The sequence below is a fragment of the Carcharodon carcharias genome, chromosome 9, assembly GCF_017639515.1.
Source record: "Carcharodon carcharias isolate sCarCar2 chromosome 9, sCarCar2.pri, whole genome shotgun sequence".
Classification (NCBI taxonomy): domain Eukaryota; kingdom Metazoa; phylum Chordata; class Chondrichthyes; order Lamniformes; family Lamnidae; genus Carcharodon; species Carcharodon carcharias.
The window spans coordinates 90,645,524-90,659,221 of NC_054475.1; the positions used below are offsets into that span (position 1 = coordinate 90,645,524).

Consider the following 13,698-nt stretch of genomic DNA (forward strand, 5'->3'; position numbering starts at 1 on the left):
AATCTTTGAAGATGGTTTGAGAAGGCTATTTAAAGAAAATAGTATATGGGGTCCTTGACTTTATAAATAGTGATGGAGAGTACCAAAGCAAGGAAGTTATGCAACACCTTTATAACTAACTGGTTAGGCCTCAGCTGGAGTATTGTCTCCATTTTTGGGCACAATAGCTTAGGAGGAATTGCTGAACCTTGGTGAAGGTGCACGTTATGAGGAATGTTGGAACATCATGCGGAATGAGAGATTAGTGAAACTGAGATTGTTCTCCTTAGAGCAGAGAATTCTAAGGAGATTTAAGAGTTATAAAAATGATTGAGCTCAATTGTAACACTTTTTTTGCAAAGGCATGATGGACTGAATGGCCTGCTTCTGTACTGTGAGATTCTATTCTTTAACTTGACTTTATAAAGCACCTTTTAACATAGAACAAATCTAAGTGCTGCTCAGAAGCATAATCAACCCTATCCAAAGAAGATGGTAGGAGTGGTGACCAAATATTTGTTCAAAGAGGTGGGTTTTAAGTTGGAGAGTGGGAGTTGGAGCGATAGATTACAAAGGAATTCAAGAACGTAGGGTCCAGGCAACTGAAAGCACAGTCACCAATATGGGAGAAGAAACTGAGCAATGCACAAGGGGCCAGAGTAGAAGGAACAGAGACATCTGGAACAGTTGTAGGGAGAAGAACAATATAGAGTAAAGATGGGGGAGGCCTTAAAGGGATCTGATATGAGAATGAGCACTTATGTTTGATGCATTGGCTGTCAAACCCCCCATTAGATCAATGAGTACAAGGATCATGCATGAGAGGGGCAGTGTGGGACAGGCCATGGGCAGGAGGGTTTGAATGATTTGAAGTTGATGGAAGGTGGTAAATGGGGGGCTGGCAGGGAGAGAAAGCTAGGTTTTGTCATGTGGAGCCTGACCCCATGACATCACCAAGGGACTGTATGCAGATAAGGAAAGTGGGAGGGAGGTAGTGATGCTCATGTTTGATCATCTGGGGACTCCTGAGGTAATGATACGGGGGGTGGGGTGAAGAGAGAGAAGCCAAAGTTGGAGATGCTTTGGCTACTATTGGATAAGGTAAAAGTATAACCAAGTGAGGGCAGTTCCACTGAGTGGACAACGGAGGAGAGGTGTTGGAGGATGATGGTATGGTTGATCATTTCAAAGACTGAAGTGATATTAAGGATGAGGAGAGAGAGTACTCCGCAGCCACAGGATGTCATCTGTAGCATTGGATAAGATGGTTTCAGTGTTGGGGCAGACAGTGTTTTCTCTAACCCATAAGTTTCTGTGCAGACCAAGCATAAGTCAACCCTTTTAAGTTACTGCATATCGGCGGCTATGCAAATGTATTTAAAAGGCCTGCACACTCGAATGAATAAAACAAAATAAAATTAGAGGTAATGTTAATGGCAGGACAGAAATCTGACTGGAGTTACAGAAAAGATGGACAATGATTTGGGAGGCAACATGTTCAAAGAATTTGAAGTGAAAAAAGCAAATTAGATATGGACAGAAGGTTAAAGGTGGGTTTTTGGAGGAGGGAATTGATAAGAGCTGTTTGAAAGGGATCTGTACACACACATTCCACACCAACACATCAGAGGCATCAGTACTTTACTGAGAGAAGTAACTGATCTTGAGGAAAGACGCCCTGTTGTTTACCTAAGTTTCAAGTAGCTGCCATGAATGATGGTTTATTCCACGATTAAAAAAGAATTTTTAAACATTATCTGGTACGACAGTAGCTATAACCATGTTGTTATACAATGTAACTTACTGTGTATTCTGACCACAATATCTCAGTATGATTAGAGTCAACTCGGCAAAAAAAAAGTGTCTGTTACAATAGAGTATTTCCCTACAGGGATTTATTATGGTCATCCAACATTGTTGTGGTGCCAACCCAGGAACTCCAAGAAATGTACTGTAGTTTCAATCCTTATAAGTGCTGCATTGGCAACGTCCACATCCAGATAAGGCAGCAATACAGTAATGTAACAAAAAGTGAAGCAATTTTGCTTTGGTTTGGTGGCTGTCCCTTTAAATTCATCCAGAATAAATAGGTAAAAAGCCACCTGCAGTCAAATTCCATTTTCCAAGTTAGATTGATGCAAATATTGCAAGGAAGTTTTGAATTGATTTACAAGTTTCAAGGGTGGCACCAGTTATATTGAAACAAGCACATACTTGTCACTTATAATGATTGTTTGCTTTGGAATCAGGCTACCATTTATTTAATTCTGTGATGTTTGTGCCTGAATTTAGCTGAGTGAAACTGAGTTGAGAGAATCTATTTGGAACCTTCAAGAGTTTTGGTTCAATTCTTACAATGCTGAGAAATATGAAAAAAAAATGTTAATTCAAAAGAATTAGATATGGTGAGCAATTATTTTTGAGGAGTTAGATGGTATAACTTCTAATATATCTATGTTGTATCAGTTGCTTATTTGCTTCATTTCTTCTCATTTGCTCAATAGTTTAAACCTTAAATGTCTGATGTTGTGATACCATATCAGTTATTGAGAATGGAGAAGAATCCAATGGAGGCACAACTTAATTCTAGTGGTTAGATTAGGTATTTGAAAGGTTTACTGTTTGTTATCTTGGACATGTTACCTAAAGCTTACCTAGATATTAAGACTAGTAAAGATACCCTTAAAGCCAAAGGCAATTGAGCAATGAGGGTGATCTTAATTATGAAAGCTACACAATGTTGTGTAAGAAGTGTAGAAACCATTCTAAAATGTAATACCCATCTTGTCTTAACTCTTTTGCCGCTATATTCAAGATAGCTAAAAATACTTAGGGTCTCTGCTGTATTTACAAACTTTCAGTAATAGATCAGAGCTGTGACTGGTTTTAAATAATAAGAGACTGTTTTAATGTTTCTGTGTCGCTCTTACAGCAGTGTCAACATTGAAACCAGTTTAATTTTGGTTTCTGCAACCTCATGCTGCCTTGCTTAAAATTAAGGAAGAAGTGCATATCTTGTCTAATATGTTTGTTGTTTTGAAGGAGGTTGCCCAATGGATTGAATTATGAGCAAGTAATTATAGGTGGCTGCTGCTATTGATGCTGAGTAGCCCAGCAGGTGGAGTGGTGGGGATGGGGGGAAAGAGGTCAGTCAGGAGTAGGTGTAAACATTACATCAGAAAACCTATTGGGAAGTTTCTATGACTTTGAGCCATATTTTCGTCAACAATTTTGCCAAGGTGCCTTTTTTATCCCAGTTTGAATTTTAAAGTAATGCAGGGATATTACATCACTTTGTATCACAATACACGTGGTGAATGTCTACTTTTTTAGATAACTGTCAAGCTGAAGCCAGTGAAAAACTGAGTATATGTGTTCACTTATAAACTTCACATCATAGTTGTTAGTCTAAATTATTTATATCTGCGATCTTATGGATTCCTAACAACAGAAATAAATATCTCCAAGATTGTTTTAAATGGAAGGACATTGAATTAATTGGATACTCTTCTGAGTCACTTTGGTCTGTGAGCAAGCTGCTTTTTCCAAGAAATCAGAAGAGTTCAGCTAAATGACCAGCAAGACACCTGCGTGTGGGTGGGTGGGTAGTGGGGGGGGGGTGATAAAAGCTATTTTGTTTACTTGAGTTAAAATTAAAAAAAAAAACTGCTTTTGCCAGGCTGTGTGCTCCTGCAAATTGGCTGAAAAACAACTGGCCTGGGAGAAGTTCTGACTGAAACTGTTTTTTTGAACTTAGTGTGTGTGTTAAGAGCGATCTGTGAAGGAGGATTGCTCTTCTCTCCATTCTCTGTATTGCCTGCAGTCTGGGGAGTGGTTGTTCACCTTCAGCCAGAAAATTCTTATATCAGTATAACTCATCTGTATTTGAAAGACCATAAACTGTGACAAGTGAAAGTTAAAAAAGACAGTGTTTTACCGAAGATCCTTTGGAAAGGGCTTCCAGACAGCTACTGTGACCAATGCCATTGCACACATAAACACCAAAGCAACGAGCCATCAAGACCATTTCAAGCTTTATCCTTTTTCATAAGATATGCCTTATGCCAACCTCTGCAGAGACCTTACTTGTTTTGTCCTTTGTTTTGTGTGTGTGTGTGTTGGGATTTTAAAAGCGGTAAACCTTTACATGTCCAGGTTACAAATTGTATGTTAACTAGTTTTGCAACTGGTTTTTCAAAAAAAAAGTTTTGTTTCATAATAAATGAATCATTCTGAGTTTATTGAAATAAGCCTGAATTAAAGTCTCTTGTATTCTGGGTCTGGCAGTAGGACGTTTTGGCGAGTGAATTAAACATTTTAGACTTATGGTGCGACCTGTGGAGTTGTGGGGCTACAAAAACTGCGCACTCCTCCCATCCCAGTCGTAACATAGATTGGAGGTTCTTGTGGGATTTTGAAACATGGACAATGGGTGATTGAACACATTAATACTAATTGGTAAAGGATAAAAGAACAGATGCCAGGTTTCTTGTACATTAGTAAATCAAAATGGCTTTGGAAGTTGCTAACACTTTTCTGGGAGTAGAAGATGTAACAGTAGATAATATGAAATCCTTGATTAAGGCTAAACTGAAAGAGTTAGCAGATAAAGTGAAGGTAGAAATAAAAACCGGATTTCATAAGGATGATGTGATTAAAGTAATTACTCAGTGTTTACAATTGAAAGAGGAGACACTTGAAATTCCTGTATCACAGCTGGAATTAGTTAGGTTAGCTAGGATTCAGTTGCAAATGAAGCAGCTTGAGATAGAAAGAGATAGAGAAAAACAGAAGCTTGAACTTGAAAAAGAAAAAAAGTGAATTGGAGGAAAAAGAGCGAGAGATTAAAAAACTTGGACTAGAAAGAAAAGAGAAATGGAAATGTGAAAACTTGACCTCCTGAGGGATAAGTTAGCAAAGGAGGAAAGGGAGAAGGATAAAGAACGAGAGGCAAAGGCAAGAGAGAAGGAACAAGAAAAGGCTGGAATTTAAAAAGAGGCAGAAGAAAACTGGACACTGCTCTTGCAAAGTAGGTTGGTGGACAGGGCTCATGAGCTTTATGCATCACTTTCGGAAGAGGTTTCTATGGATTGTAATACAGTAAAAATGGCTATTCATAGGGTGTATGAGTTGGTCTCTGAGGTGTATAGGCAGAGGTTTCGAAACATAAGGAAACAGCTTGGGCAGACCTATATTCTATTTGAGAGGGTAAAGCAAAGTAATTTTGATATGGGCATTTAAGATAGTTGCTATGTTTGAAGCTCTTAGGGATATAATTCTCCTGGAAGAGTTTAAAAATCCACTTCCTCCAGTAGTTAGAACGCATGTGGAAGACAAGAGGGTTACAACAGCTAGACAGGCAGCAGAGATGGCTGATGATTGAGCAGGTCCATAAATTCAAACCATTTTTTCGTCACCCCCATAAACCCGAGGGATAGAAAGTGGGAAGGTGAAAGGAAGGCAAGTAGCCAGGGAAGAGAATGGACTGTTGGGAATGTCCTGGGAACTCCTTCTCGGGCCACAAAGGAAGGTTCTGAAACTGGAGGTGATAATCGAAGGCTTAAGTGTTTCCATTGTAACAAGGTGGGACTGCTGGAAGTTGCATGGGAAATCCATGGGATTCACTGGAGTATGTAAGGGCGATTCAGAAAAAAGGACCCTGAGTGAAAATACATGTCAAGTTATAGCATTAACTAAAGCTGTGAGTCTGACTGAGAACACTGCTGTGAGTTCACCGAGGTGACTAAGGTACATGAGGGTTATAAAGAATTTTTGTTGCGAGGAAAAGTAACCCCTAATCCGTCAAATGAGACAGCTAAACCAATGACCAAAGTAAAAGATACACGAGCCACTCAAACACTTTTGCTGGGGAAAGGCATAACATTTCCACCAGGGAGCACATTAAAAGTCAAAGTTTTAGTCAATGGTACTGGCAGTGAGTATATACCCATACTTTTGTACCGGTTGTGCTTGGGGTGTGACTACTGTCTGGGGCAGTGACCGTAGGAGTTGTCCAGAAGATACCTGTAGATAGAGCTAACTTACTCCTGGGAAATAATTTAGTTGGAGCAAAGGTAGTAGCTTCTCCCGTAATTATGGAAAGTGAGGCCAAAGAGATGGAGCAGTTACAGGAAAAGGCACCAGGACTTTTTCCTTCATGTGTGATGATCTGAGCAATGGCTAAGCAAAGTCCATTATCAGAAATCAAAGTGATACTACAGTAAGATATTTGGTTAGCCGAAACTTTCTTTAAAAACTTGGATAATCCAAAAAAAACATTTAGTAAGCCTTCTCTAATTGAGGCTCAACAAGCTGACTCAGAGTTAAGTAAGATAGCACAATTGGCTCAAATTGAAACTGAGGGAGTTCCAGAATGTTATGTGAAAAAGGGAATTCTAATGAGGAAGTGAAAACCTCCTCACAGACCTGCAGATGAAGAGTGGATAGTTGTTCATCAGATAGTGATACCGCCCAACTACCATAAATAAATATTACAGATAGCACATGAAATTCCTATAGCAGGACATGTAGGGGTATGGAAAACTCAGGTGCAGATAAACCAAACATTTTTACTGGCCAGGTCTTCACAAGGACATGGTGCAGTTCTGTGAAATGTTTCAAATGTACCAGATGGTGGGAAAACCACAAACTGCGATCATATTGGCACTCTTAATTCTCACACCAGTTTTTGGGGAAGCATTTAGCAGGGTGTTAGTAGACTGTGTGGGACCATAAGCAAAAATGAAAGCAGGACACCAGTATATCCCCACTATTATGGATATGACAACTTGATTTTCAGAAGCCGTCCCTTTGAGAACAATTACAGTCAAGGTCATGGTAGAGAAGTTAACCTAATTTTTTACTTGATATAGATTGCCAATAGAGATCCAGTCAGATCAAGGTTCTAATTTTAGGTCTCAAATTTTTCAAAACATAATGAATAGTTTGGGTGTAAAACAGTTAAAGGTCCATGGCAAATCATCCATAGGCATAGGGAGCTTTAGAGAGGTACCATCAAACTCTCAGAACAATGATTAGAGCATATTGTCATGAATATCCCCATGATTGGGAGAAGGACTGGACTTCGTTTTATTTGCTACCCGAGTTTCACCGAATGGCTCTACTGGTTTTAGTCTTTTTGAATTAATTTATGTACATGAGATAAGTCATCTGAATTTAATTAAAGAAATTTTTTAGGACAGAGATGAATCCTGTATGCAAGATTATGGACCAAGTTCCAGGAATGGCTCACAGGAACCTGCAAAGTGGCTCAGGAACATTTTAAAATTTCACAAACAAAGTTGAAGGAATGGGCAGATAAGCTGAGACCCGAACTTTTCAGCCAGGGGATGAAGGGTTAGTGTTATTGCGTTTACAGGGGAACCTCTGAAATTATGGTTCAGTGGTCCTAGAAGGTAATTAAGAGGGTTGGTAAAGTAAATTATTTGATAGACACCCCAGATCGCAGGAAAAAGAATCAGCTGTATCAGATCAATATTTTTTTTTTAATTCATTCATGGGATGTGGGCTTCACTGGCTGGGCCAGCATTTATTTCCCATTCCTGGTTGCCCTTGAGAAGGTGCTGGTGAGCTGCCTTCTTGAACCGCTGCAGTCCATGTGGTGTAGGTACACCCACTGTGCTGTTAGGAATGGCGATATATTTCCAAGTCAAGATGGTGAGTGATTTGGAGGGGAACTTCCAGTTGGTGGTGTTCCCATCTATCTGCTGCCATTGTCCTTCTAGATGGTAGTGGTCGAGCTTTTGGAAGGTGGCGTCGAAGAAACCTTGGTGAATTCCTGCAGTGTATCTTGTGGATGGTACACACTGCTGCTACTGTGCATCGGTAGTGGAGGGAGTAAATGTTTGTGAATGTGGTGCCGTTCAAGCGGCTGCTTTGTCCTGGACGGTGTCAAGCTTCTTGAGCATTGTAGGAGCTGCACTAATCCAGGAAGTAGAGAGTATTCCATCAAACTCCTGACTTGTGCTTTGTAGATGGTGGACAGGCTTTGGGGAGTCATGAGGTGGGTTACTCATCGCACAATTCCTAGCCTCTGACCTGCCCTTGTAGCCGCAGTATTTATATAGCTAGTCCAGTTCAATTTCTGGTCAATGGTAAACCCCAGGATGTTGATAGTGGGGGATTCAGGGATGGTAATGCCTTTAACATCAAGGGTGATGGTTGGATTCTCTCTTGTTTGTGCTAGGTATGACTCCAACCAGTGGAGTGTTTTCTCCCTGATTCCCATTGACTCCAGTCTTGCTAGGGCTCCTTGACGCCACATTGTCACTGATGTCAAGGGCAGTCAACTTCACCTCACCTCGGGAGTTCAACTCTTTTGTCCATGTTTGAAGCAAGGCTGTAATGAGGTCAGGAGCTAAGTGGCCCTGGTGGAACCTAAACTCGGCGTCAGTGAGCAGGGTATTCTGCTTGATAGCACTGTTGATGACCTCTTCCATTACTTGACTGATGATGGAAAGACACTGTTGGGGCAATAATTGACTGTGTTGGATTTGTCCTGCTTTTTGTGTACAGGACATATGTGGATAATTTTCCACATTACCAGGTAGATGCCAGTGTTGTAGCTGTACTGGAACATGATAACTAGGGGTGCGGCAGGTTCTGGAACACAAGTATTCAGTACTTTCACCGGAATATTGTCAGGGCCCATAGTCTTTGCAATATCCAGTGCCTTCGGCTGTTTCTTGATATCATGTGGAGTGAATCGGATTGGCTGAAGACTGGCATCTGTGATGCTGGGAAGGCCGAGATGGATCTTGCGTCTGGCACTTCTGGCTGAAGATTGTTACAAATGTTTCAGCCTTATCTCTTGTACTGATGTGCTGAGCTCCCCCATCATTGAGGATGGGGATGTTTGTGGAGCCTCTTCCTCTAGTGAGTTGTTTAATTGTCCACCAGATTCACGACTGGATGTGGCAGGATTGCAGAGCTTAGATCTGATCTGTTGGTTGTAGGATTGCTTAGCTCAGTCTATCACTTGCTGCTTATGCTGTTTGGCTCGCAAGTAGTCCTGTGTTATAGCTTCACCAGGTTGACACCTCATTTTTAGGCATGCCTGGTGCTGCTCCTGGCATGCCCTTCTACACTTTCATTGAATCGGGGTTGATCCCCTGGCTTGATGGTGATGGTAGAAGATAGGGGATGTGTCGGGCCATGAGGTTACAGATTGTGTTAGAGTATAATTCTGCTGTTGCGGATGGCCCACAACACATCATGGATGCCCAGTCCTGAGTTACTAGATCTGTTCAAAATCTATCCCATTTAGCACGGCGATAGTGCTACACAACATGATGGAGGGTATCCCTAAGGTGAAGGCAGGACTTCATCTACATAACAACTGTGCGGTGGTCACTCCTACCGATACTGTCATGGACAGATACATCTGCTAGGATGTGGTCAAGTATGTTTTTCCCTCTTGTTGGTTCCCTCACCACCTGCCACAGGCCCAATCTAGCAGCTGTATCATTGATGACTTAGCCAACTTGTTCAGTAGTGGTGCTACCGCACCACTCTTGGTGATGGACATCAACATCCCCCACCCAGAGTACATTCTGCACCCTTGCCACTCTCAATACTTCCTCCAATTGATGTTCAACATGGAGGAACACTGATTCATTGGCTGAGGGAGGGCGGTATGTGGTAATCAGCAAGAGGTTTCTTTGCTCATGTTTGACCTGATGCCATGAGACGTCATTGGGTCCAGAGTCGATGTTGCGAACTACCGGGGCAACTCCCTCCTGACTGTATACCACTGTGCTGCCACCTCTGCTGGGTCTGTCCTGCCAGTGGGGCAGGACATACCCAGGGATGATGGTGGTCGTGGTGTCTGGGATATTATCTGTAAAGTAAGATTCCATGAGTATGACTATGTCAGGCTGTTGCTTGACTAGTTGGTGAGACAGCTCTCCCAATTTTGGCACTAGCCCCCAGATGTTAGTAAGGAGAACTTTGCAGGGCTGACAGGGCTGAGATTGCCATTGTCGTTACTGGTGCTTAGGTCGATGCCAGGTGGTCCATCCTGTTTCATTCCTTTTTTGTGACTTTTATAGTGATTTGTTACAACTGAGAGTGCTAGGCCATTTCAGGGGGCATGTAAGAGTCAGCCACATTGCTGTAGGTCTGGAGTCACATGAAGGCCAGACCAGGTAAGGAGACAGATTTCCTTCCCTAAAGGACATTAGTGAACTGGGTGGGTTTTTACAACATTCGGCAATGGTTCCATGGTCACCTTTTAATTCCAGATTTTCACTGAATTCAAATTCCACCATCTGCCATGGCGGGATTCGAACCTGGATCCCCAGAGCATTACCCTGGGTCTCTGGATTAATAGTCCAGCAACAGTACCATTGTAGTGAGGAGGATAAGAAGGAGCAGGTGTGTCAGGTAGTAAGGACAGTGGAGGATGAAAGAGACAGTAAGAGTGAGGCAGAAGGAGACTTAAACAGTTCACCAATTGAACCTCCTATAATCTGGTTAGCTAACACTGAAATATTAGGACAGTTAGACACCATATTATCAATCTTAGAGGTAGGACAACAAGGAGATCTAGTGAGGTTATTTACAAAATTTAAGTGAATCTGTTGGGATAAACTGGGGTGTACAACTCTAGCCATGCATGATGTGGATTTAGGCAATCTTCTACTATAAAACAGCATCCTTATCATTTAAGTCTGGAGAAATAGGCTCAGTTGAAAGCAGAGATTCAACATATGTTGGAAAATCACCTATTTGAACCTAGTCAAAGCAGTTGGAGCTCTCCAATTGTGTTAGTGCCTAAACCTGATGGTCAACCAGATTTTGCACGGATTACAGAAAGGTTGATGCAGTGACAAAAAAAAACCCTACCAATCCCTCGTTTAGAAGATTGTATTGACAGGGTTGGCAGTGCTACATTCTTCACTAAGATGGACTTATTGAAAGGATACTGACTAGTACCTTTAACATCACAAGCTAAGGAGATATCGGCTTTTGTCATGCAAATGGTCTATACCAATGCCGAGTGATCCCATTCGGGCTAAAAAATACTCCAGCCACCTTCCAAAGACGAATGAATCAAGTTATAATGAGTGTTCCTAACTGTGTGATTTACTTGGACGATGTATTGATGTACAGCAACACTTGGAAAAATCATTTAAAACAATTGGAAGCCCTATTTCAACAATTATGGTTTACAGATCTCATTATAAACCTTGCCAAGAGGTCGTTCATGAAAGCGCAAGTAATTGATCTCGGGCATATTGTACGGCAAGGACAAGTTTTGCCAAGAACACCTAAAGTACAGGCTTTCGTGGAATTCCCTGCCCCTAAAACTAAACAAGAAGAGATTTTTGAGGTTGTGCAGCTTCTATCGTAAGTTTGTGCTAATCTTTGGCACAATAGCTGCTCCACTAACAGAATTATTACAAAAGAAAGCAAAGGCAGTATGGCCAAGGGAGTGCCAGACAGAAAGGTTTAAGACTCAGAATGCCAGACTGTTTTTATGGAGCTTGCTAACACAGCCTTATAACTTAAATCTTGTCTATATTGCTGGGAAAGATAATATAATTGTTGATGCATTACCAAGAATGTAATTTTGTTAGAATTATCTGGAAATCAAGAAGATCATAGAAAGCTGCATAGGGTCTTTTATAGGAGCGAATGAATGAGTGCATGTTTGAATTTTTAAAATATATTGTATATGTTTTCCCTGTATACTTCGAAATGAAATGCATTTGAATATGGTGCTTCATTTCCTAAGGGTGAACACGTCTGGAATCCATAATCTCCAAGAACTATATACTATTTTTAAAAAAAAATTAGAAAGACAGAATAATTTGGATACTCCCCCTGAGGTTTTTTTTTAAAAGGTTACAAGTTCAGTTATACAGGGCAATGATGAGACCAAATCTCGAAAACTGCACACAGCATTGGTCTCCTTAATTAAGGAAGGATCCAAATGTGTTGGAGGCGGTTCAGAGGACGTTTACTAGATTGATACCTGGAATGAGCGGGTTGCCTTATGGTTAAGGTTAGCCAGACTGGGCTTGTTTCCACAAGAATTTAGAAGAATGAGGAAAAACTTGATTGAAGTATATAAGATCCTGAACAGTATTGGCAAGGTGGATGTGGAAAGGATATTTCCCCTCTGGGTGAGTCTGGAACTGGGGGGGCATTGTTTTAAAATTAGAGATCTCACTTATAGGACAGAGGTGAGGAGAATGTTTTCCTGAGGGTTGTGCGACTTTGGAACTCTTGGCCTCCGAAGGTGGTTGGAGGCGAGGTTATTGAATATTTTTAAAGGCGAAGGTAGATAGATTCCTGTTAGGCAAGGGAATCAAAGGTTATCGAGGGTGGATGGGAATGTTGAATTCAAAATGCAAACTGATCAACCATGACCTTGAATGGTGGAACAGCTTTGAGGGGCCGAATGGCCTAATTCTCCTACTTCGTATGGTCTTATGTTCACTTTGACCTGAGAGCAAGTTGCTTTTCTAAGAAATCACATGACTTCAACTAAATGACCAACAGGATGCCTGGGGAGAGGAGTTATTTTGTTTACTTGAGTTAAAATATTTTTTAAAAACTGCTGTTGCCAGTCTGTGGGCTCCCATTGATTGGCTGAAAAAATACCTGGCATGGGAGAAGTTTTGCTTGAACATGTCTTTTGAACTCGGCGTTGTCTTGGGAGCGAACTGTGAAGGAAGATTGCCCCTCTGTCTCCCTCTCTCCCTGTATTGCCTGCAGTCCAGAGTGGATGTTCACCTTCAGCCAGAAAATTCTCATATCAGAATAACTCGTCTGCATTTGAAAACCTGTGGAGCTGTGACAAGCAAGAGTTAAGAAAGACAGTGTTTCACCAGAGATCCTTTGGAAAGGACTTCCAAACAACTACTGTGACCAGTGCTCCGTCTTTGCACATGGGAACACCAAATCGACAGTGTCAAGACCTTTTTAAGCTTTATGAAAAAGGATAAAGTGTTCCCTTACATCAACTTCTGCAGAGACCTTATTTGGCTTGTCCTTTTTTTTGTGTATGTGTGTGTTGGGATTTTAAAAGAGGTAAATTGTTACATTTCTGGATCACAATTTGTACGTTAAACAGTTTACGACTTGTTTGAAAAGAAAAACAAGAAGTTTCATTTCATAATAAATTTTTGAGTTTATTGAAAGAAGCCTGGTTAAAGTTGGCCATTTTGGTGAGTGAATTAAACATTTAGAGATTTTATTATTTTGAAATTGTTTCACTTACAAAATCTGTGATTTGACTTTGATTATGTTTGTCATTCATGACTTTTTGATAGCCTGAGATAACGAGCCTGTCATTTGTTTGTTAGGGAAACAAGGATATGTGGCTTAGAATCTATAACTTCTTGGAGCTTGTTTCTCTTTGGGTGAAGCAATCAGATAACTGGTAGCTGCTATCAATCCATTTGATCTTGGCAATCTCCTTATTCTCAAGTATCTGTTTTAAGCTTGCAATGTCAATTCACAATATCTTTTTGTTAATGCTCTTCGTAGAATAAACATTAGTTTATAGTCAAAGACATTAGTTAGGTACCATTCCTGAATACCCTTTCCCATTTAAAATTTCTGCCAGCATCTTTGATATAAAGAATGCCACATCTACCGCCTCAACAGGGGTGAGAGTCTCCACGGCCAACATATTTGCGCTCGAAAATCCACAGGTTTGCATATAATGCATCACTAAACAGTTTCGTT

The 13,698-nt window shown here is 40.9% G+C and overlaps 1 protein-coding gene across 2 annotated transcripts in view; it reads left to right on the forward strand.

The window, feature by feature from the left end:
* xkrx (XK related X-linked) overlaps positions 1-13,698 on the forward strand; it is a 43,920-nt gene that overhangs the window by 5,241 nt on the left and 24,981 nt on the right. The window lies entirely within an intron of this gene.